At 39.6% G+C, this 17270-nt stretch overlaps 1 long non-coding RNA gene across 1 annotated transcript in view; it reads right to left on the minus strand.

Annotated features, from left to right (window-relative positions):
- The window catches only part of LOC131402609 (uncharacterized), a 28083-nt gene extending 11476 nt beyond the window's left edge, over positions 1-16607 (minus strand). Inside the window, exons 1-2 of the long non-coding RNA XR_009218811.1 lie at positions 16496-16607; positions 14824-15147 (exon numbers count right to left, since the gene is read on the minus strand). This is a non-coding gene — a long non-coding RNA (uncharacterized LOC131402609). The remainder of the gene's footprint in view (positions 1-14823; positions 15148-16495) is intronic.
- Between the last annotated feature and the right edge of the window lie 663 nt (positions 16608-17270).

Here is a 17270-nt window from a genome sequence, read left to right on the forward strand (position 1 = left end):
AGGAAATGCAAAAGAACCAGAAAATAAGTGACAAAACAGTAACATTAAGCTCTCATATATCAATAATTACCATAATGTAAAGGATTGAACTCTCCAATCAAAAGATACAGAGTGGCAGGATGGATTAAAAAGCAAGACCCAACAATATGCTGCCTCCAGGAAACACATCTCAGCTCTAAAGACAAGCACAGGCTCAGAGTGAAAGAATGGAAGACAATACTCCAAGCTAACGGCAAACAAAAGAAAGCAGGTGTTGCCATACTCATATCAGACAAAGTAGACTTCAAGATAAAACAGGTGAAGAAAGACAAACAGGGAAATATATAATGATAAAAGGGACACCCCACCAAGAAGACATATCACTTTTAAATATATATGCACCCAACATAGGAGCACCAATGTACATAAAGCAACTATTAACAAACCTAAAAGGAGACATTAATAACAACACAATAATAGTAGGGGATCTTAATACCCCACTTACATCAATGGATAGATCATCCAGACAAAAAGTCAATAAAGAAATAGTAGAATTAAATGAAAAACTGGACAAGATGGACCTAGTAGACATACAGAGCACTCCATCCAAGAACAGCTGACTACACATTCTTCTCAAGCGCACATCGAACATTCTCAAGGATAGACCATATGTTGGGAAACAAAGCAAGCCTCAATTAATTTAAGAAGATTGAAATCATAACAAACATCTTTTCAGACCATAATGCTATGAAACTGGAAATGAACCATGAAAAAAAAAACTGGGAAAGTGACAAAAATGTGGAGATTAAACAACATGCTACTGAACAACTAATGGATCATTGATGAAATTAAAGGACAAATCAAAAACTATCTGGAAACAAACGAAAATGAAAATATGCCATACCAAACCATATGGGATGCAGCAAAAGCAGTCCTGAGAGGGAAACTCATAGCGATACAAGCCCACCTTAACAAACAAGAAAAAGCCCAAATAAGCAACCTTAAATTACACCTAACAGAACTAGAAAAAGAAGCCCAAAGTCAGCAGAATGAGAGAAATACTAAAAATCAGAGCAGAAATAAAGGAAATTGAGACCAAAAAACAGTAGAAAGGATTAATGAAACAAAGAGTTGGTTCTTTGAGAAGATAAACAAAATCGACAAACCCTTAGCCAGGCTTACTGAGAAAAAAGGAGAAAAGGCTCAAGTAAATAAAATTAGAAATGAAAGAGGAGAAATTACAACGGATACCACGGAAATACAGAGGATTATAAGAGAATACTATGAGAAATTATATGCCAACAAATTGGAAAATCTAGAAGAAATGGATAAATTCTTAGACTTATACAATCTCCCAAAACTGAACCAAGAAGAAATGGAGAATCTGAATAGACCAATCACAAGTAAAGAGATTGAAATAGTAATCAAAAACCTCCCAAAAAATAAAAGTCCAAGACCAGATGGCTTCTCCGGTGAAGTTTACCAAACATTCAAGGAAAATTTAATACCCATCCTTCTCAAACTATTCCAAAAAATAGAGGAAGGTGGAACACTTCCTAAATCATTCTATGAGGCCAACATCACCCTGATACCAAAGCCAGACAAAGACAATACAAAGAAAGAAAATTACAGGCCAATATCGCTGATGAACATAGATGCAAAAATCCTCAACAAAATATTGGCAAACCGAATACAGCAATACATTAAAAAGATCATGCACCATGATCAAGTGGGATTTATACCAGGGACGCAGGGATGGTTCAACATCCACAAATCAATCAACGTGATACATCACATCAACAAAACAAAGAATAAAAACCACATGGTCATCTAATAGACACAGAGAAGGCATTTGACAAGACACAACATCCATTTGTGATAAAAACTCTCAACAAAATGGGAATAGAAGGAAAGTACCTCAACATAATAAAGGCTATTTATGACAAACCCACAGCCAACATCATGGTCAACGGGGAAAGACTGAAAGTCATTCCTCGGAGAACAAGAACGAGGCAGGGCTGCCAACTCTCACCACTCCTGTTCAACATAGTACTGGAGGTTTTGGCCAGAGCAATTAGGCAAGAAAAAGGAATTCAAACAGGTAATGAAGAAGTGAAATTCTTCACTATTTGCAGATGACATGATTTTATATATAGAAAACCCTAAAGAATCCATTGGAAAACTATTAGAAATAATCAACAACTACAGCAAAGTTGCAGGGTACAAAAATCAATCTACAAAAATCAGTTGCATTTCTGTATGCTAATAATGAACCAACAGAAAGAGAGCTCAAAAAGATAATACCATTTACAATTGCATCAAAAAGAATAAAATACTTAGGAATAAATCTTACCAAGGAGATGAATGACCTATACAATGAGAACTACAAGACATTATTGAAAGAAATCGATGATGACATAAAGAAACGGAAAGATATCTCATGCATGTGGATTAGAAGAATAAACATAATTAAAATATCTGTATTACCTAAAGCAATCTACAGATTCAATGCAATCCCAATCAGAATCCCAATGAGATTCTTCACAGAAATAGAAAAAAGAATACTAAAATTTATATGGGGCAACAAAAGACCCCGAATAGCTAAAGAAATCCTAAGAAAAAAGAACAAAGCAGGAGGCATCACAATCCCTGACTTCAAAACATACTACAGAGCAATAGTAATCAAAACAGCATGGTGCTGGTACAAAAACAGACACACAGATCAATGGAACAGAATTGAAAGCCCAGAAATAAAACCACACATATATGGACAGCTAATTTTTGACAAAGGAGCTAAGAACATACAATGGAGAAAGGAAAGTCTCTTCAATAAAAGGTGTTGGGAAAACTGGACAGCCACATGCAAAAGAATGAAAGTGGACCATCTGCTATCGCCATTCAAAAAATTAACTCAAAATGGATCAACGACCTGAAGGTGAGACCCGAAACTATAAAACTCATAGAAGAAAATATAGGCAACACACTATTTGACATTGGTCCTAAAGGAATCTTTTCGGATGACATGCCTACCCAGACTAGGGAAACTAAGGAAAAAATAAACAAGCGGGACTTTATCAGATTAAAGAGCTTCTACAAGACAAACGAAACCAGAATCAAGATGAACAGACAACCCACCAGCTGGGAGAGAATATTTGCAAAACATACATCTGACAAGGGGTTGATCTCCATAATATATAAAGAACTCACACAACTGAACAACAAAAAGGCAAACAACACGATCAAAGAACAGGCAGAGGAAATGAACAGACACTTCTCCAAAGAAGATATACATATGGTCAATAGGCACATGAAAAGATGTTCAACATCATTAATCATCAGGGAAATGCAAATCAAAACAACCCTAAGATATCACCTCACGCCCGTTAGAATGGCTATAATCACCAAGACAAAAAACAACAAATGTTGGAGAGGATGTGGAGAAACAGGAACCCTCATACACAGCTGGTCGGAATGCAAACTGGTGCAGCCTCTATGGAAAACGGTATGCATATTCTTCAAAGAATTAAAAATAGAGATGCCCTATGACCCAGCCATCCCATTACTGGGAATCTATTCAACAAACCTGAAATCAACAATTCAAAGAGGCTTATGCACCCCTATGTTCATTGCAGCATTATTCACCATAGCCAAGAAGTGGAAGCAACCTAAGTGTCCCTCGACTGATGACTGGATCAAGAAGATGTGGTATACTACTCAGCCATAAAAAAAGACAAAATCGTCCCATTTGCAACAACATGGATGGGCCTGGAGAGTATTATGTTAAGTGAAGTAAGCCAGAAGGAGAAAGACAAACACCGTATGATCTCACTCATATGTGGAATATAAACCAACACATGGACAGAGAAAACTGTATTGTGGTTACCAGGGGCTATGGGGGTGGGGGGTGGGCACAAGGGGTGAAGGACAAACAAAAATGTACAACTCATTTCACAGTGTTAAAAACCATTAAAAAAAAAGATTCTGGAAAGCATACATGGCAAACCAAAACCTGTATAAGCCCTTCCTTCTGCATCCTCAGAAAGAAACCCGATTATATAAAATTACAAAGATGTGGCTAAATTAGTCAGATGTCTACTGTAGTAATCAATTTATTAATTTTGATGTACATACTAATTTAAAATAACACCTCATGAAAAATAATATATTTATTATTTAGAGATACCTTTTTTTACTCTTCCATTTCACAAAGTAAGTTTATTCAAACTTGTCACAGGTATTCTTCGAAATCAGTAACACTGTAATCATCAGAGCCACTTTCTTCCAGAGCATATTATCTTCTAAGTTGTTGGATCTGAAGCAATTGTTAAAAGCATGTAAGATGCCATCACTGGAAAATTTATGCCAAGTTGCAAGTACTATTTCCATAACATATAAGTAGCTTGTTTTTATTTTCCTTTTTTCTTTGTACTATATTTTCTTGAAATTCATAATATAACTCTTTCTAAATAGTTTTTTAGAGTGTTCTTTAAATGCATATGTACAACTGTATCCAATATTTGAGACCATAATCCCAGGAATAATTACTAAGTCTATGTTAAGATTCTTTGCATTTTTAAAAACTGATTTCATCAGTGACCTCTCTAAGCTTCCAAAATTAGCATCAGTTGACATCATTTCAGGTAAATATGTCTCTCTCAGACACTAGTTTGTCATCAAAATAATTAAGGAACGCTGTAATAAAAATGGCTAATATTCATTGGGTGCTCACTAAATGCTAGACACTGTTCCATAGCCTTACATGCACTAACTCATCTAGTTCTCTCAGTGACCATATGGGGTGCTATTTTTCTCTTTATTTTTATGGATGAGAAAACTGAAGAATGGAGAGGTAAAGTAACTCACTAAGCTCGCACTGCTGGTCCAGACTGCAGCCAGATTCGGCAGGAGCAGCCAAGCTCTGAGTCTTACTCTGAACTACCATCCAACACATCCCCCCGGGTCATGAGGGCACAACACGAAATAGTGTAGAAGGATGCAAACCAAATTACCTGATGGATAACTTAGGGAGGAAACACATTCATCCCCTTATCTTCAAGTGTATATTGTAACTGATCTCATTGATGTAAAACTTCTTCCAGGTCTGTCCATAGGCACATCTGTAAACTTTGACCGTCTACCCTGGTGGCTCTACTGTCCCTCGCAGGCCCCCAGTTCTCTAGGTGTCTACCTTCCTTTGCACATCAGGTCCATACTTCTCTCTGAGAAGGGTTTCCTTCTTGACAGTTCTGCAACGGACTGAACGTTTGTGTCCCACCAAAATTCATATGTTGAATCCTAACTTCCAATGTGCTGGTGTTAGAAAGTGATTAGGCCATGACAGTGGAGCCCTTGTGAATGGGACTAGTGCCCTTCTAGAAAGAGGTCAGAGATACTAGCTTGCTCTCTTTCAGCCACGTGAAGACACAGCAAGAAGATGTTCATCTGCAACATGGAAGTGGGCTCTCACCAGGACCAGACCACGCTGGCACCCTGATGTCCGACTTCCAGCCTGCAGAACTGTGAGAAATAAATGTCTGTTGTTTATAGGCCACCCAGTCTGTGGTATTGTGTCATAGCAGCCCAAACAGACTAGGACGAGTCCCTAGTTCAAATTCTAAATGATGGGAAATAAATGCCCAGTTCTTGTGTCCTTTGCATACTGCTGGTGTTGGAAGCTGGACGGCCTTGAAGGGGCTTCCTTTCTGGTGAGAACCTCAGGGTGATAGTCGAGTCCCCTAGCTAGAAGGGAGACGGGTGGAGCAGTTTCCTTTGGAGGAGGAAGTGGGGGAGCAGGCACCAGCTGTCACACCCAGTACCTTGCCCACTTGCCAGAACCAAGTAAAGCGAGGAAAAGTCCATGTGAAAGTAGTCACACTGCCAAGATGAGGTGTTACAAAAATCTCAAAAGCCAAAAGTGCTTTCAAGGTTTTCTTTGTGCCATTTTAAGGATTGCTCTGAACGACAGATAGCACTCTGCAGGGCATGCTGGTGAATTGCTCTCTTTTTGCTTGTATACATAGTTCTCAAACCACTGTCTGTGGACTACTTTTGGACTGCGTGTGTCCGAATACATAGACAGCTCCTTAAAAATTCAGATCCTGGGAATTTACCATGAGCAATTTTGCTTCAGCAAGTATAGACTTGGGCCTAAGAGTCTAGATTTTTAAAACCTCCTCTGGGGTAATTCTGACAAGCAATCAGGTTTAGAACCACTGATATGGTGCCAGATATAAGTATACATTATTTCTGTTCAGAACAATGAGTCTAATTCCATTCTCTTTTTCTTCTTGTTCTCTCAACTGCACTGCACTCTCTTTATTGGTAGAACTTGCTTCATACAACAGAGAACCTAACACAGTTGCTCAGCCTACTTCTCATGCTCAACTTTAGCTTTGTGGAACAAAAGCCTCGAGAGGGCTGTATTCAAAACACTCGGGAGAAACGCAAAAACCCAGTCTATGCGCTGGCTTCGCAGAAGACAGAGGGCTCGGCGCACCTTAAACCTCACCTTAAACTTTTTTGATCTTTCATCTTGTTTCAACCTCAAACTAACTCACATGAACTCAGGATTGCATCTCACAATCCATGCTTCTAATTCTAAAACTTAACCAAAAGGAATGAAACACTGGGTTTTCAGATAAAAAAAAAAAAACAGCTTATGACAGGAAGGTGGCCCGGGAAGGTTAGCAAAACTTTAAAGGAACCACCACAGCATTGCTTAAATAAATAAATAGCATTGGCTTTTATGAAAAGAGAGAAAAAGAAATGTTTAACACTTAACAGCTTTTCTCCACCGCAAGGAGAACTCCTACAAGTGATATATGACAACCCTTCTGGAACTCTTTAAACCTCTCCAGCCTCAGTTTAAACTTGAAATATTTCTTTTCCAGTGTATACACGTTGACTTTTGAACCCTTGGGCCCAGCTGACTAATCTGAGCTTCAGAGAATGAAGCAGAAAAGGGGAACCTGAGACTGCCAGGCCTTCAGTGGGGGAGGATTATGGAGGAACCGAGAGGGTTCTGATGGCTACACAGAGTCAAGGGGAGGGATGTTCCAAAGTTTCCTAAGAAGGGAAACCTTGCACTGAAGTGGGAATTCGATTTTACATGATGGCAATGTCTGTGCTGGTTTCACCAATTCTGGTGTCCCTGAGGGATGAACTGGTGTGACACCACAGGACAGAAGTTTCAGTCACTTTCAGGACTTAAGGAAGGTGAAACCTTTCAGCTTAGGCCCCTGTGAGCCAGTCAGGGCCCAAGTCTAGAAAGGCTCGGAGCCTGAATCCATCCAATGTGGTTGCGTTCTGTTCCAGCCAAGCTCCTCTGGACCCCAGCTGGGAAAAGGGGACCTCAGATCTAGTCAGATCTAGTCATCGCAGCTTCCATAGGTCGCCATGAGGCAGGTAATAGCCCAGGCGCCGTCACTGGACCTCATAGTTGCCCTCCTTCTTTCGCTGGCAGACAGTGACTTGTGAGGTGAGGAGAGTGCATCAGAATGGTCCAGTCAGTTGCCCAGTATGGGAGACTCCAGGGGAAGGAGATGCCAAAGCCACAGAGACCCGATGCCTCCTGTGTCTCCTTCTTCCTTTTGTCCATTTAATTTTCACCCTCAGTCCTTCTTTTCCTTCCCTTTTCCCTCTTTTGGCTCTCTCTCCCTCTCTTTCCCCTACATGTTCTAGCTTAATTGAGGTATTAATGACATACTGTAAACTGAATACATTTAAAGTGAACAATTTGATACATTTTGATTATAACTTATTCAACCAACACCACAATCAAGAAAAGAAATGCCCATCCTCCCCAAATTTCCTCATGCTCATTTTAATTCCTCCTTCCCTGCCGTTTGCAAACATATTCTCAGTCCCAGGCAACCAGTGATCTGGTATATGTCCCTATAGATTTTCCTGTATTTTCCAAGAACTTTTATAAATGGAATCATATACTATGTACTCATTTTTTACTGGCTTCTTTCACTCAGCATTATTATTCTGAGATTTATGCTTGTCATTGCATGTACTATGAATTCATTCCTATCCCCAACCCTTCCATGGCAGCACTGTGCACACACCCGAGCGCTTCCCAGGTTGGCATGAGAGCCAATAGTACTGCTGCATCCCCAAAAGTAGGAATGCGCCTTGGTGCAACTCTGGGAGGTGTTGGCAGCAGCCCTGGACCCGCACATGAATGCTTTCCTGGATGGCTGGAAAGCCCACCATGCCACTGGAGTCCCAATGATCGGCCAATGCTCAGACCCGTGAAGAAGCCCCACCCACCAAGCACAGAGGCTGCCATGAGCATGAGAAAAGGCAGCAGCAGATACGCGCACATGCAGATGCTTTCCCAGATGCACACACACCCATAGTAGTGCTGCGCTCTCACAAGTGGGTACGTGCCTCCGTGTGGCGGGAGCTCTGAGCCCAGTGTGAATGCTTTCTCAGCGGGTGGGAACACCCACTGTACCCACACAACTTCCAGCATATGGGGGGGATCAGAAACACAGCTCATGCTTCCCCCACAGCAGTAGCAGGTGGAATCTGTGAGCTGATACTACCACAAATACAGAGGCAAAAGATTAGTTCATCAAACAACATAAGAAACTACAGTAAAAATTCAGAGCAGAAGGAAATGACAAGTCTCCAGAAACCAACCTTGAAGTCACAGAAATTTACAATCTAAATGACAGAGAATTCAAAATAACTGTCATAAAGAAACTCACCAAGTTTCAGGAATATTCAGACAGTTCGATGAACTCAGAAATAAAATTAATGAGGAAAAGGAATACTTCATCAAAGAGACTAAAACTATTAAAAAAAAACAGTAATTCTGGATATGAAGAACATAATTAGTGAGATAAAAAAGAATCTAGAATCCTTAAAAAATAGATCTGATATTATGGATGAAAGAATTAGTGATTTAGAGGACAGAAATATAGAAATGCTTGCAGTGGACGAGGAGAGAGAAGTCAGATTTTTAAAAAATGAAGGAATTCTTGGAGAAATATATGACTCAATTATAAAAGCAACATAAGAATTATACTTATTCTGGAGGGAGAAAAGAGGGAGAAAGGAGCAGAGAGCTTGTTCAAAGAAATAATAGCTGAGAACTTCCCAAACCTGGGGAAGAACCAGACTTACAAATACATGAAGCCAACAGAATGCCTAATTACATCAATGCTAAAAGACCTTCTCCAAGGCATATAATAGTAAAATCGGCAAAAGCCAATGACAAAGAAAAAATATGAAGGGAAGCAAGACAGAAGAAAATAACCTACAAAGGAACCCCTATCAGGCTTTCAGCATATTTCTTGGCAGAAACTTTACAGGCAAGGAAAGAATGGAATGATATATTAAAAATACTGAAAGACAAAAACTTTCAGTCTAGAATACTCTATCCAGTGAAACGATCCTTATGATACAATGGAGAAATAAAAGTTTTCCCAGATAAACAAAGTCTGAGGGAGTTCATTGCCACTAGATCTCCCCTACAAGCAATGATGAAGAATGCCCTCATACCTGAAACAAAAAGAAGGCAAATGTCTACAAAGCTTTGAGCAAAGAGATAAATAGACAGACAAAATCAGAAAGGTACAGCTCTGTTTCACAACAGGGTAGCAAATACTTAATTATAACTTAAAAGAAGAAGGGAAGGAAAGCATCAAAAGTAACTATAAACACTTCAGCTTAGTCACAAATGCACAACACAAAAATGAATAACTTGTGACAACAATAACTCAGAAAGAGAAGAGGAAGGGGATGGAACCTGCTTAGATTAATGGAGATAAGAGGTTATCAGAAGATGGACTATCTCATCTATGAGATCTTCATACAAACCTCACAGTAACCACCAAACAAAAAATCAGAGCAGAGCCATAGATCATAAAAAAAGAGAAAACCTCCACAGAAAACCCCCAAAATGAAATGGTAGTCAGAAACAGAAGGGAAGAGAAACAATGGAAATATAGATTAGGTGGGATTAAGTCCTCATGTATCAATAATCAGTCTAAATGTAAATCGACTGAATTCTCCAAAGAGACACAGAGTGGTGGGGTGGATTAGAAAAGAAGACCCAACAATATGCTGCCACCAGGAAACACAAATCAGCTCTAAAAACAAACAGGCTCAGAATGAAGGGATGGGAGACAATACTCCAAGCAAATGGCAAATAAAAGAAAGTATGTGTTGCCATACTTATATCAGACAAAGCCGACTTCAAGATAAAAAAGACTATGAGATACAAAGAGGGGGGATATATAATGATAAAGGGGACTTTCCACCAAGAGGACATAACACTTATAAATATATATGCACCTAACACAGCAGCACAAAAGAATATAAAGCAACTATTAATAGACCTAAAGGGAGAAATTAACAGCAACACAATAATAGCAGGGGACCTGAACAATCCACTTACATCCATGGATAAATCATGCAGAGAAAGACAACAAGTAAATAGTGGAATTAAATGAAACATATGATCAGATGAACTTAATCGATATATATAAAGCATACCCTCCCCAAACAGCAGAATACACATTCTTCTTAAGTGCACATGGAACATTCTCAAAGATAGACCATACGTTGTGAAACAAGGCAAGCCTGAATAAATTTAAGATGGAAATCATATCAAGCTTCTTTTCTGACCACAATGCTATGACACTAGAAATCAACTACAAGAACAAAGATGGGGAAGTCACAAATATGTGGAGACTAAAGAACACACGATTGAAGAACCATTGGATCAATGAACAAATCAAAGGAGAAATCAAAAAATACCTGAAGACAAATGACAATGAAAAGACAACAAAACACCTCTTATGGGATGCAGCAAAAGCAGTTCTAAGAAGGAAATTCATAGCGATACAAGCGCACCTCAACAAACAAGAAAAATACCAAATAAGTAACCTTAAACTACACCTAATAGAACCAGAAAATGAAGAACAAATGAAGACCAAAGTCAGCAGAATGAGGGAAATAATAAAAATTAGAGCAGAAATAAATGAAATAGCGACTAAAAAAACAGTAGAAAGGATCAATGAAACAAAGAGCTGGTTCTTTGAGAAGATTGAAACAAAATTGACAGACCCTTAGCCAGACTCACTAAGAAAAAAAGAGAGAAGGCTCAAAGACATAAAATTAGAAATGAAAGAGGAGAAATTACAACAGATACCACAGAAATCAAAAGGACAATCAGAGAATACACTGAACAACTTACATGCCACCAATTTCAATAACCTAAAAGAAATAGATAAATTCTTAGATTCATACAACCTCCCAAAACTGAATCAAGAAGAAATAGAGAAAATGAACAGACCAATCACAAGTAAAGAGATCAAAATGGTCATCAAAAACCTCCCAAAAAACAAAAGTCCAGGACCAGATGGCTTCTCTGGAGAATTCTACCAAATATTCAAACAAGATTTAATACCTATGCTTCTCAAACTATTCCAAACAGTTGAAGAAGATGGAACACTTCCTAATTCATTCTATGAGGCCAACATCACCCTGACAGCAAAAGCAGATAAGGACAGCACAAAGAAGGAATATTACAGGCCAAAATCACTGATGAACACAGATGCAAAAATCCTCAACTAAATATCAGCAAATCGAACACAGCAATATATTAAAGGGATCATATACCATGATCAAGTGGAAATTATACCAGGGATGCCGGGATGGTTCAACATCCACAAATCAATCAATGTGATACACCACATTAAGAAAATGAGGAATAAAAGTCACATGATCCTCTCCACAGATGCAGAGAAAGGATTTGACAAGATCCAACATCCATTTATGATAAAAACTCTCAATAAAATGGGTATAGAAGGAACGTACCTCAACACAGTAAAGACCATATATTACAAACCCACAGCCAACATCATACTTAATGGTGAAAAAATTAAAGCCATTCCTCTGAGAACAGGAAAAAGACAAAGGTGCCCACTCTCGCCACTCGCATTCAACATAGTACTGGAGGTTTTGGCCAGAGCAATTAGGCTGGAAAAAGAAATAAAAGGAATCCAAATTGGAAAGGAAGAAATGAAACTCATGCTGTTTGCAGATGACATAATTGTAAATATAGAAAACCCTAAAGAATCCATCAGAAAACTATTAGAAATAATCAACAACTACAGCAAAGTTGCAGCGTACAAAATCAACTCACCCCAGTCAGTTGCAATTCTATACTCTAATAATGAACTAACAGATAGAGAACTCAAGAATACAGTCCCATTTACAACTGCAACAAAAGGAAAAAAGTGTCTAGGGATAAATTTAACCAAAGAGGTTAAAGACCTATACAGTGAAAACTATAAGACATTATTAAAAGAAATCAATGATGACCTGAAGTAATGGGAAGATATTCCATGCACATGGATTGGAAGAATAAACACAGTTAAAATGTCCATATTACCTAAAGTAATCTACAGATTCAATGCAATCCCAATCAGAATCCCAGTGACATTCTTCATAGAAATAGAACACAGAATCCTAAAATATGTATGGAATAACAAAAGATCTCGAATAGCCAAAGCAATCCTGAGAAGAAAGAACAAAGCTGGAGGCATCACAATCCTAACTTGAAAATATATTACATAGCTATAGTAATCAAAATGGCATGGTACTGGCACACAAGCAGACTCATAGATCAATGGAACAGAACTGAAAGCCCAGAAAGACAACCACACATCTGTGGTCAGTTAATCTCTGCCAAAGGAGCCAAGATCATACAATGGAGAAAGGAAAGTCTCTTCAATAAATGCTGTTGGGAAAACTGGACAGCCACATGCAAAAGAATAAAAGTAGATCATTATCTTCATCCATACACCAAAATTAAAACGAACTGGATAAAAGACTTGAATCTAACACTTGAAACATAAAACTCCTAGAAGAAAATATACGCAGTACAGGCTTTGACATCGGTCTTAGCAGCAGCTTTTCCAATACCATGTCTACTCTGGCAAGGGAAAGAAAAGAAAAAATATACAAATGGGACTACATGAGACTAAAAGACTTCTGCAAGGCAAAGGAAACGATGAACAAAACGAAAAGATAGGGCCGGCCCAGTGGCTTAGTGATTAAGCGCGCGCGCTCTGCTACTGGCGGCCCAGGTTCGGTTCCCGGACGCGCATAGACGCACCTCTTGTCCAGCCATGCTGAGGCTGCGTCCCACATACAGCAACTAGAAGGATCTGCAACTATGATATACAACCACCAACTGGGACTTTGGGGAAAAGAAAAAGGAGGAGGATTGGCAATAGATGTTAGCTCAGAGCCGGTCTTCCTCAGAAAAAAAGAGGAGGATTAGCACAGATGTTAGCTCAGGGCTGATCTTCCTCACAAAAAAAAAAAAATGAAAAGACAACCCACCAACTGGGAGAAAATATTTGCAAATCATATAGCTGACAAGGGGTTAATCTCCAAAATATATAAACAACTCAAACAACCCAACAACAAAAAAACAGATAATCCAATCTAAAAATGGGCAGAGGATATGAACAGACATTTTTCCAAAGAAGATATACAGAAGGCCAGACACATGAAAAGATGTATAACATCACTAATTATTAGGGATATTCAAATCAAATCTACAATGAGAGATCACCTTACACCTGTCAGAATGGCTATAATTCCCAAGACAAAAAATAACAAATGTTGGAGAGGATAAGGAGAAAAGGGCACCCTCACACACTGCTGGTGGGGATGCAAACTGGTGCAGCCACCAGGGAAAACAGTATGGAGATTTCTCAAAAAATTAAAAATAGAAATACCATACCTTTCAGCTATCCGACTACTGGGTATTTATCCAGAGAAATTGAAATCAACAATTCAAAGAGATTTATGCACCCCTGTGTTCACTGCGGCATTATTCACAACAGCCAAGACATGGAAGCAACCCAAATGCCCTGCTACAGATGAATGGATAAAGAAGATGTGCTATGTATTATATACAATGGAGTACTACTAAGCCAGAAACAAAAGACAAGATCATTCTGTTTGCAACAACCTGGATGGACCTTGAGGGTATGATGTTAAATGAAATAAGCCAGACAAAGACAAATATGCATGATTTCACTCATATGTAGTAGATAAACATACACAGGGATAAAGAGAACAGATTAGTGGTTACCAGAGGGGATGGGGGCTGGGGGTTGAGTGAAAGAGTTAAAGGGGCACATATGCATGGTGATGGATAAAATTTAGACTACTTGTGGTGAGCACGATGCAGTCTATACAAAAATTCACAAATAATAATGAACACCCGAAATTACACAATGTTAACACGCTTTAGAATTTCAATAAAATAATGAAAAAAAAATAATTCATTCTTTTTTATGGTTGAATAGTATTCTACTGTGGGGATAGACCACACTTTGTGTATCCGTTCACCCGTAGATGGACATTTGGGTTGTTTTCCGTTTTTGTCTACTATAAATTGGTTGTTATCAACATGTGTGTACAAGTCTGTGTATAGACATACGGGTTTATTTCCCTTGGATGGATTCCTAGGGGAGGAATGGCTGGGTAGACGTATGTAATAACTAAAGACACATCCAAGCTATTTTTCACCAGCACTCGATGAGAGTTTCAGTGAATTGACATCTTCAACAACACTTGCTATAGTCAGTCTTTTTAATTTTAGCCATTCTCAAGTATGGTGGAATCTCAGGATGACTGTCACTTACATTTCCCCAATGACTCATGTTGTGAAGGAGAAGGCAAGCCACACACAGACTGGGAGAAAACATCTGCAAAACATATCCCTAGAAAAGGACGTGTATTTATAATATATAAAGAGCTCTTACAACCCAATAGTAAGAAGACAAGCAACACGTCATGCCTTACCAGGAGACAGCAGATGAGGCCTGTGATGAGCACCAGGATTCCCGCCAAGCAGATGAGGATGAGAGCCCAGACGGGGTGGTCTGCGGAGACAAGTGCTGGGATGAGCCACCTCCTGTCATTGCCCCAGGGCTCCTGCTGACCCCACTGTGCCTCAACCATCCTTGACAAGGGTTGGCCAACTTTCCTCATCATCCAAGACCCTGTGCGCATGGTTCTCTTCGATGAGGCACAGCATCAAGATACTCGCCCCCTACCGTGGGCTGGGGCTTCCTGCAGGTTTACCAGGCTTCTCAGTCAAGGTGTCATCTCTGTTGGGAGAATATTCTGGAAGTGAATGAAATGGAGAATGCATGTGAGTGTGTTTCACTCTTTTTAATAAAACTTTTTAGACACAGAAAAATAAAGGGAGAGTCTCATAAACATCCATCATCTAATTTAACCATGTATATTCCATTCAATTAAAACAATATTTCATCAATGTATAAATTATTAACACTTGCCACCCTTGATTCATCCCATGTTTTCAATGAAATATTAAAGTCAAGTAGACATCATCATGTTTCACACCATTTTAGTTTCCATCTCTAAAAAGTGAGCACACTTTGCTACAAAATCCAAGACCATTATCACAGAACAAAAGTTTAATAAATTAAACCAAATTCATACCTCTGGGCACAGAGGACTGAATTTGAGATGGACTGTCTTAGGACGGCTTGGGGGAGAATGTGTCATCACAGTTGGCAAGCCTATGTGATCTCTCTAAATTTGTAAATTCCCACTCAAAAGTGTTCTTCCTTGCCTAGAAACACATTCATCCCCTTCTCCTTTATCTATTTGCTTAATATTCATTTTCTAGGATTAACCTACAATGTAATATCCTGCAGGAAGTCTTCTCTGATTTCCACCTGCAAGTATGAGTTTGTTCACATCAAATAATTGATAATTTTCAATTCTCTATTCTTGTTATTGCCAGCTACAACATAAACTCCAGGAGGGTAGGAAACGCAGCACCCAATGGGCATGGGGGGAAGGGTGCAGGTCCCCCTACTTGTACCTCTACCCAGACAACCTCTTAGAGGAGTGCTGTCTGATATGGAGCAGCAACAAGTCTCTTTTTGAATTAAAATTAATTTTAGTTAAACAAAATAAAAATTCTAACCTCAGTAACATTAAAAATCAGTAACAATAAAGACCAGTCACAATACCATCCTTCAAGCACTCAACAGCCACATGCGGCTATGCACTGGACAGCACAGATAGAGCATTCCACCACTGCAGAAAGTTCTAGCGCATTGGTGCTCATCTAGAGCGGGACTTGGCAAACTATAGCCTGTGGACCAGGAACCACAACCACCCCCAAACCTGTAAGTCTGCTTCACACACAGCTGGAGGCCCTCACTGACCATCTGGCCCAGTGGCTCTCAGTGCAGAGATAAGGAAACAAAAGTCCAGAGAGGGGAGGTGACTAGCTTGAGGTCACAGAGCTGTCTCGGAGAAGGTGAGGGCCTCCCATACTACACTGGTGTCCTTTTCTCTCTCTCAACGGTGGGTAAAGACTGGGGGACTATGCCACCTCCTGCCAGCCTGAGAAAGTTCAATGCTCTCTCAGCCCTAGGCCTCCAGAGTCCCCAGAATGGCCTCACTTCCTTTCCCAATGACCAGGGAGCCTTACCATCCCCAAGGACACTCTTCCTGTCCAGGGTCAAGTTCTGCAGCTGGGTACCATTCTGGGTCAGCCACAGGAATTCCTCATAGATGGCAACTCTGTCCAGTCTCTGTGCCAAGGCGGCAAGGTACACAGTGAGTCCACTCCAGTGTGGTTACTGTGGCGGACAGACCTGGAAGGACCCAAAGGATGATCAAGGGTGTCTGGAATTCTACCCTGATTCTAGATTCCCTGCTTCTGGGTCCTGTCCAAGAGAACTTTCTGCAATAATGTAAACATTTGTCTGCATTACCAAATACACTCATTATTAGCCCCATGTTGTTATCGAGCACTTAAAATGTGGCTAGTGTGTGTGAGTGAGGAACTGAATTTCTCATGTAATTTCATTTCAAGTAATTAATTTATAAATAAATAACTACAGGGAGAACATTTTTCAAACTTTGGAGTAAGGACTTCTGCAAATGCATAAAAACAATGAGAACACTGGTAAAAATGGTCGAAATCATCTTTTCAGAAGTCTAGAAATTAATCAAAGGCTTGTAAGAATCTGAGGAGGGTTTAGTGAAGACACACAGTGGAATCTTGATAAAGGGAGGAAACTTTGTGGCACTATAACTTGCACTATTCCCATCCTGCTCTCACAACATCCTCCATGACTGTGAAAACCGTCAGTCTCAGAACCATGGTGGCTGAGACAACCCGCAGCACAGCAGCCATAATGGGTGTGGAGCTCTGAAAAGACCCCTCCCCACCCAACTGCAACTAGCTGACCTGCCTGGCA

This window comes from Diceros bicornis, unplaced genomic scaffold (genome assembly GCF_020826845.1).
Source record: "Diceros bicornis minor isolate mBicDic1 unplaced genomic scaffold, mDicBic1.mat.cur scaffold_184_ctg1_multi, whole genome shotgun sequence".
NCBI classification, from domain to species: domain Eukaryota; kingdom Metazoa; phylum Chordata; class Mammalia; order Perissodactyla; family Rhinocerotidae; genus Diceros; species Diceros bicornis.